We start from the raw sequence: 6,769 nt of genomic DNA on the forward strand, positions 1-6,769 counted from the left end.
CCCTGGAGATTGCCAACATCCCTTGATAATAGTAATAGCAGAAGGATCCCCTGGGGGTGGGACTTTGAATGGCAACGACCAGAGCTTGAGTAGATTTAATCAAATTTTATTCATACAGTAGTTTATATTCATAAAAGACATGTGAAAATCACTGTATACAGTAGTTGAACAAACACTTAGTGGTTAAAATCAAGTGGCCAAGAGATACATCACAGATAAGAGTGGCTGGGATTTCTTGGAAAGAAGGGACCAGACGCGTTTCGGTTGGTAACCTTTCTTAGTGGTTCAGCAGGAAAGAATCTCAGACTAAAGATGTAAAACATATTGCAGTCATTAGAAAGAATACAGTAGAGTGATATTGCATATAAAGACATTTATCTCCGTATTTTATACAAAATGTCTGCTATACCCATATAGGGCTACCAAACTTCATAATGTAGATTCATATCTAAGTTAAAACATACCTTGGGGACACATCTTAAGTGTGATGTGAGAAAAGGGCCACAATGCATAAAAACGAAGCCAAGAAAGAACCTATGGCTCGTGCTATCAGAAAGAGTCGCCAGATATCAGCTTCTCCAGGTCTGTCTCTTGCCTTGAAAGGAGTTTTTACCGAATTTAGGTGTCTGATGGTAGACCATAGGTGGAAAGATGCAGCGAGGGAGATGCACCCATCCCACCAAAGGCTCCCACGAGGATCATCAAAAAAGCAGCCTGCACTGTAGGGCGTCTGTAAGTAAGATATTGGCAGATATTAGTGCGACCCACAATGAGTATCAAGGCCTATACTGGGTGTCAGTAACATTTGTAGTCTGTATACATACAGTAAGAGCAGGTATCCAACGTTGAATCCCTAAAGAGGGAGTGTGGTAGTCTAATCAATAAAAGCGTATCTCCATATAAAGGGGAGTTCCTGTATGTAACAAAAGAAAGAATTTTGATGAGGCCCAAAGGGGTCCTTTATGTAAGGTAGGGAAATGTGGGTATAACCACCACCACGAGATATGTTAAGGTGAGAGTAGCAGAGATGGAAAACTCCATATCGTTGAGGAGAGAAAGAAATGCAAACCTGAGTTGTAAAGATATATGAATAATAGGAGATGGAATATGGAAAACACTCTTAGGAGTTTGTATTTATGGGTGCTCTGTAATGCCTTGGGTTCAGTCCAGTTCAAAATATAGATACCAGTTGTTTTATCCATACCTGCTCTTACTGTATGCTATGCCCTATATGGGCATAGCAGACATTTTGTATAAAATACGGAGATAAATGTCTTTATATGCAATATCACTCTACTGTATTCTTTCTAATGACTGCAATATGTTTTACATCTTTAGTCTGAGATTCTTTCCTGCTGGACCACTGAGAAAGGTTACCAACCGAAACGCGTCTGGTCCCTTCTTTCCAAGAAATCCCAGCCACTCGTATCTGTGATGTATCTCTTGGCCACTTGATTTTAACCACTAAGTGTTTGTTCAACTACTGTATACAGTGATTTTCACATGTCTTTTATGAATATAAACTACTGTATGAATAAAATTTGATTAAATCTACTCAAGCTCTGGTCGTTGCCATTCAAAGTCCCACCCCCAGGGGATCCTTTTGCTATTACTGAGTGGGAAAAATAACAAAAGAACATGGTGACTCCCTGACTCTTAGAGTTGCAGGCACTTTGTATAAAATAAAGTGTTGGGCAGTTGAAGAAATAGAACTTTAGAACCCCGGGTTTCCTTTTATCCACCCCTGTTCTGTAAAAAGTCACATGATATCACCATTCAAAAGGATAACTGCTTGCACTTGGTTTGTCACATTTCTTTCTAAGGTAGACCACACATAAGTATAGAATGTAACAGATTTGTGAATCTCTTATGAAATCCATGTATGGGGGAAGGGAATGGGGAATGCCGCTCAGGTGTGTGTCCAAACAGGTGCTGGCTGGATCCGCCGTCCAGGAAGATACAAGTAGAAATGTGAAGCCGCACTCAGATGATTGAAATCAAATTTGATTTCAATCATCTGAGTGCGGCTTCACATTTCTACTTGAATCTCTTATGAAAGCCAGGGCACATTTATTTCTAAAGTGTATAGAACTGTTAAGAATGACTTGGGAGGCAAGTGGGAGCATCTAATTATGTGCAGTCCTTTTATGTGCAGTCAGTAGTCAGTAGAAAAGGGGCAACTCCTTGGTAAGCTTGCTCTCAATTTGCTTAAAGAGAATGTCATGTAAAAAAAGAAAACTGCTAGCAAGTATAAGGTGTAGACAACTAGTCCTGCCATGAAAATACCTGCTGCAGCTTTTATTGCTCTATGCCCCCCTCCCCATGTCAGGTAATTTTGAAATGTTCAGAAACCTCTTGGTTGTGCCAGAGCATGAATGCTACTTTCAACTTTCACACATTACTATTTGTCCATCACTATGATGGACTACCCTGCTAGCCATTGGAAATGTGATTGAGATGTGAGGGGTCAAGCAAACACCATTGCTCCAGCAAATGGCAGAGCTTTGCCAATTTTGAATGAAGTTCAGGCATAACAGAAGACAATAAAAGCTGCTGTAGGTATGTTTATGTGCACCTGGGTAACTACACTATATGCTGACTAGCAGTTACCACTTTAATGCTTGATTATTTTCCCCTGCTGGTACATATATTAAATAGACATGTGCAATTAATTTCGGTCCGCACACAAGTTCGGACAAATTTTTTGGTTATTTGGAGATTCGGATGTATCTGAATCTCCGAATGAAATAGTAGCAAATTTCATTGAAATTTATTTAATTTAGTTTCGTATATCCATTTTCTACCAAATTCCAAATTTTCGTAACGATTCGAATTCAGATTGGTCAAAAAATGATTGACCAATTCAAATTCTGTGTGAAGAATACAGTAACTGGTTGTTAGGGAGCAGACCAGGACAGCTGAAATGTAAACAAAAGAATGCTGGCAATGGACAGTATTGAGTCCCTATGGGTCTGGTAATGATTTAAAGAGGAAGTTCGGGACGAGCAGTGGGGCAGCCATCATAATTGACAATCGATCTACACCTGGGGACATTTTTAATTTTTAATAAAGGACCTATCAAAAACTTGTGCCTAATTCACATAGGGAAGGGGGGGGCTGGGATCTGGGCCCCCCTTGTTCAAAAGGGCTTCCTAATTCTGATAAGCCCCCCATTCACAGACCCCCACAGCCACTGGCCAGGGTTGTGGGGAAGAGGTCCTTGTCCCTATCAACATGGAGACAAGGTGCTTTGGGGTGGGGGGGGGTGGGTGACAATGCTAAGATAAGGGTCTGGTGTGGATTTTGGGGAGGAAGCCCGCTGACAGCTGATGAGTTATGTGTTGTTAATGATGCGGCACCTGGCTCCTTAACAACCAGCCATTCTTTACACAGAATTTGAATTGGTCGATCATTTTTAAACTGATCCGAATTTGAATTGTTCTAAAAATGTGGAATTCATTAGAAAATTCATTAGAAAATTGTTAAACAAAACAAAATTAAATGAATTCTGAAATTAATCAAGGAAATAATTTAGTAACATTACAAATCAATCCGAAATAAATTGAAACATTTTTTTCCGTTCTGCATATGTCTTATATTAAATAGGAGTAGGAGTAGGAATGCCTGATATCAAGGTGTCCTGATGCAACCATGCAGCTTGGAAACCTATGGAACATAAAAAGATTCTGTTTGCTGACTTGTAGGAAGAGGGCTGGAAATGTTTTTCAGTATTGGGCACTAGCTGGCTGCCCTTCCATTATATACCACCCATAAAGGTTTTAAACTGATCAAACATCTGACATATTTTCATATGATTGAAAACACTAAAAATAGGCCAACAGGCATAACGTCCGTATTGACTATGTGTGGTTCCTGCGTAGACCTCATAATAAAGTGTTCCCATATTATTCTTTGAGTTAGCTACGAAAATCTCTGAAGAGAACTCAGCAGTTTGAGATTTTGTTTCTGACAGGACTGTGGTAAAATTCACAATGCATCTCTGAAGGATAAGGACAAATTGCATATGAAGTGATTATGAAAACCACATGCTGCTAAAAAAAAACCAAAAAAAAACAGACATACAGACTGTATGCACAAGAGATGCAAATACACTATAGCTTGATTATGAATTTGCCACATGTGCACGCATTAAAATTACTCTTTTCCAAGTATACAGTGAAAAGTGATGAATATAAGCACATTGGCAATCTAGCTGTTTGATTTATTTTACCTGCTTCTATCAACATTCTAAATGAATGAGAACTCTGTCATGCTACTGTGTCTGATGACTATAGCATTAGAATGAGTCTGCAGCCAAGGTAAATTAATAGTGTTGTAGAATTGAGAGTATGTTCATAAGGTCCTTGCAATACTTGCCTTTCATCATCGTTTCTAGTATAGAACTGCCATTGCTAAAACCACACATGTTTAACCCTGTGCTCACTAAGCAGCAATAAAAATAAATACAAGATTAAAACACATTGCACCCAAATGCCACGTTGCCAACCAATAAACCAGCAATCTTGTGCATTTCAAAAAATATGATTTGTGACAGGCAATTCTTACAAAATCCTAACCTATCATATCCTTATTCCAAAAGATGAATATAAGAAGTAAAATAGAGTTTTCATTTTCCCCTTAGTTTCAGCCTCATGTGGAAATATTAATACAGAATGTACAGTGGTAAAGGAGGGGAAGGTGATAAATAGTGTTGTTGTATTTCAAATAAAATTCTTAACCTGCCCTGGCATCCCTCCAAAAGGTTCTGAACTCCCAGAGAGCAGGAGCATTAGTGATCATTTGATAGGCTGTCACAGTGGTCACATGACCAGGATCCAGTCATGCTGAGCTTACTACTAATCATTAGTGGGAATCGAGAGCTGTCTTTGACTCTGTACTGGAAGCGCACTGCAACATTTAAAGGGTTCCGTCTCAGTGTATGACTTCCCATTTCCTCTCAGCCTGGAAGTGTACCCCCTCCCCTTTCCCAAGGAAACACATAGAAAATGTGAACAGAGTCCCTAGAGATTGGCTCTACAGTCTACACTGGGGAAGAGATGATGTTTCTAAAGGGAGAAGGTGAGCAGAGAGCCCAGGGACTCTAGGCTCTACATGTCCCCGAAAAGGGTGAGTAGTGTCAGAGTTAAGCAAAGAGGGAGCAGCAGTGGATTGCACATGCAGTGGCAGAGTTGCTTGGTGGCCAGAGCTGTGCTAACTGACAGAAGGGCACAGAGCCTGGGGTGTTGGGGGTCAGAGTCAGATGTGCAGCAGTAGGGGTGCTGGCTGGCAGAAAGATCCAATGTCTGGGTGCAGGGAAATAGGGAGGTTTAGACACTAGGATGCAGGGGGTGCATGTTGGCTGTGCTGGATGACAGGGAGATGTAATGTCAAAGTGCATAGTTCTAAGGATACTAAGCTCCTCATTTATTTATTATAGGTACTTATATAGCACCATCAATTTATGCAGCGCTTTACACATGACAGGAGCCAAATTAACCTACCAGCATGTCTTTAGGTGTGGGAGGAAACCCTCACAGGCACAGGGAGAACATGCAAACTCCAGGTAGGTAGTACCATGGTTTGAATTCAAACTAACGTAGGGATGATCAAACTTTTTGAAAAGTTCAGTTCGACCAGAACACCCGAATTTCCCGAAAGTTCAGTTCGGATTCCCGAACCCCATTGAAATCAATGGGACCCGAACTTCGGGAATCAAAAAACACAATTTTGAAGCCCTAAAACCTAATAAATGCCCCTAAAAAGTGCCTAGGGTTCTGGGTCATGCCCCAGGGACTATGAATCAGGCAAAAAAAGTTCTTACAAATTGTCGTTTTTGATAGAGAGCCAATTATTGAAAAAAGTATTGAAAAAAAAAAAAAGAGATTTCTTTAGATTTAGTGTCGGGGTCTAAAAAGTGTACCTGTGAAGTTTCAGCTCTGTAGCATGTCCAGAACCAAAATTATAGCATGCCAAACCTTCAAAAATGACTTTTTTGCTTAACCGCGCCTTTCTTTTGCTCCTAATAAAGCAGATGTGTGTGACGCCTTTTGCAGTGGACTTAATGCTTACAATAAGAACAGGCGTTAACTTGTCACTGAGGCTTTAAGTCCACTGCAAAAGGCTTTGCTACTCTGCATCACACACATCTGCTTTATTTAGCGACAACTTTGGGTCGCATAGCAGTGTGCGTCTTGCAGGTGATTTTCACATTGCACAGTTGATAAAGCCTCAGTGACAACTATACATAAATTAAAATTCATCACAAAAAAAAATGATTATTTTTCTTAGAATTTCAGTAGCGCAGGGATGGTGTTACCCTCCTTTCATAAAGTGCAAATAAATAAAGTGCATAAATTGCATAAATAATCCAAAACATCCAACTAAGCAAGAACAGAGTCCTTCAAAAGTCTTTGTTTATGTAGTGACAGCTCCATACAGCAGAAGATCATTTCTAACTGACACTGTCCCTTTAAATTTTTTTTTTCTAATTCAAACAGCACAATCACTGTATTTCTAACTACACTGACAATCTTTCTGTAAGCTGACTGCTCTTCTGCTGATATGGAGCTTTACCGGCTATGCAGCAACGTTGTTTAACACAGCAGGAGAAACACAAATGCTTCCACTCTCTTCCAAAGCCTCTGTATTACAGTGCTAGAGGTTAGGAGGGGGCTATGTTATATACTGGGGGGCGTATTCACTCCTGATTGGCCTCTGGTCCCCGTAGTCACTCCAATCACGTTCCTAGCAGACTCATGCCCCCTCATTG

General features: G+C 40.2%; 1 long non-coding RNA gene across 1 annotated transcript in view; it reads right to left on the minus strand.

The window, feature by feature from the left end:
- LOC309567504 overlaps nt 1–5,870 on the minus strand; it is a 373,653-nt gene extending 367,783 nt beyond the window's left edge. Inside the window, exon 1 of the long non-coding RNA XR_014225937.1 lies at nt 5,705–5,870. This is a non-coding gene — a long non-coding RNA (uncharacterized lncRNA). The remainder of the gene's footprint in view (nt 1–5,704) is intronic.
- Between the last annotated feature and the right edge of the window lie 899 nt (nt 5,871–6,769).

This window comes from Pelophylax lessonae, assembly GCF_965119305.1.
Source record: "Pelophylax lessonae genome assembly, chromosome: 1".
NCBI classification, from domain to species: domain Eukaryota; kingdom Metazoa; phylum Chordata; class Amphibia; order Anura; family Ranidae; genus Pelophylax; species Pelophylax lessonae.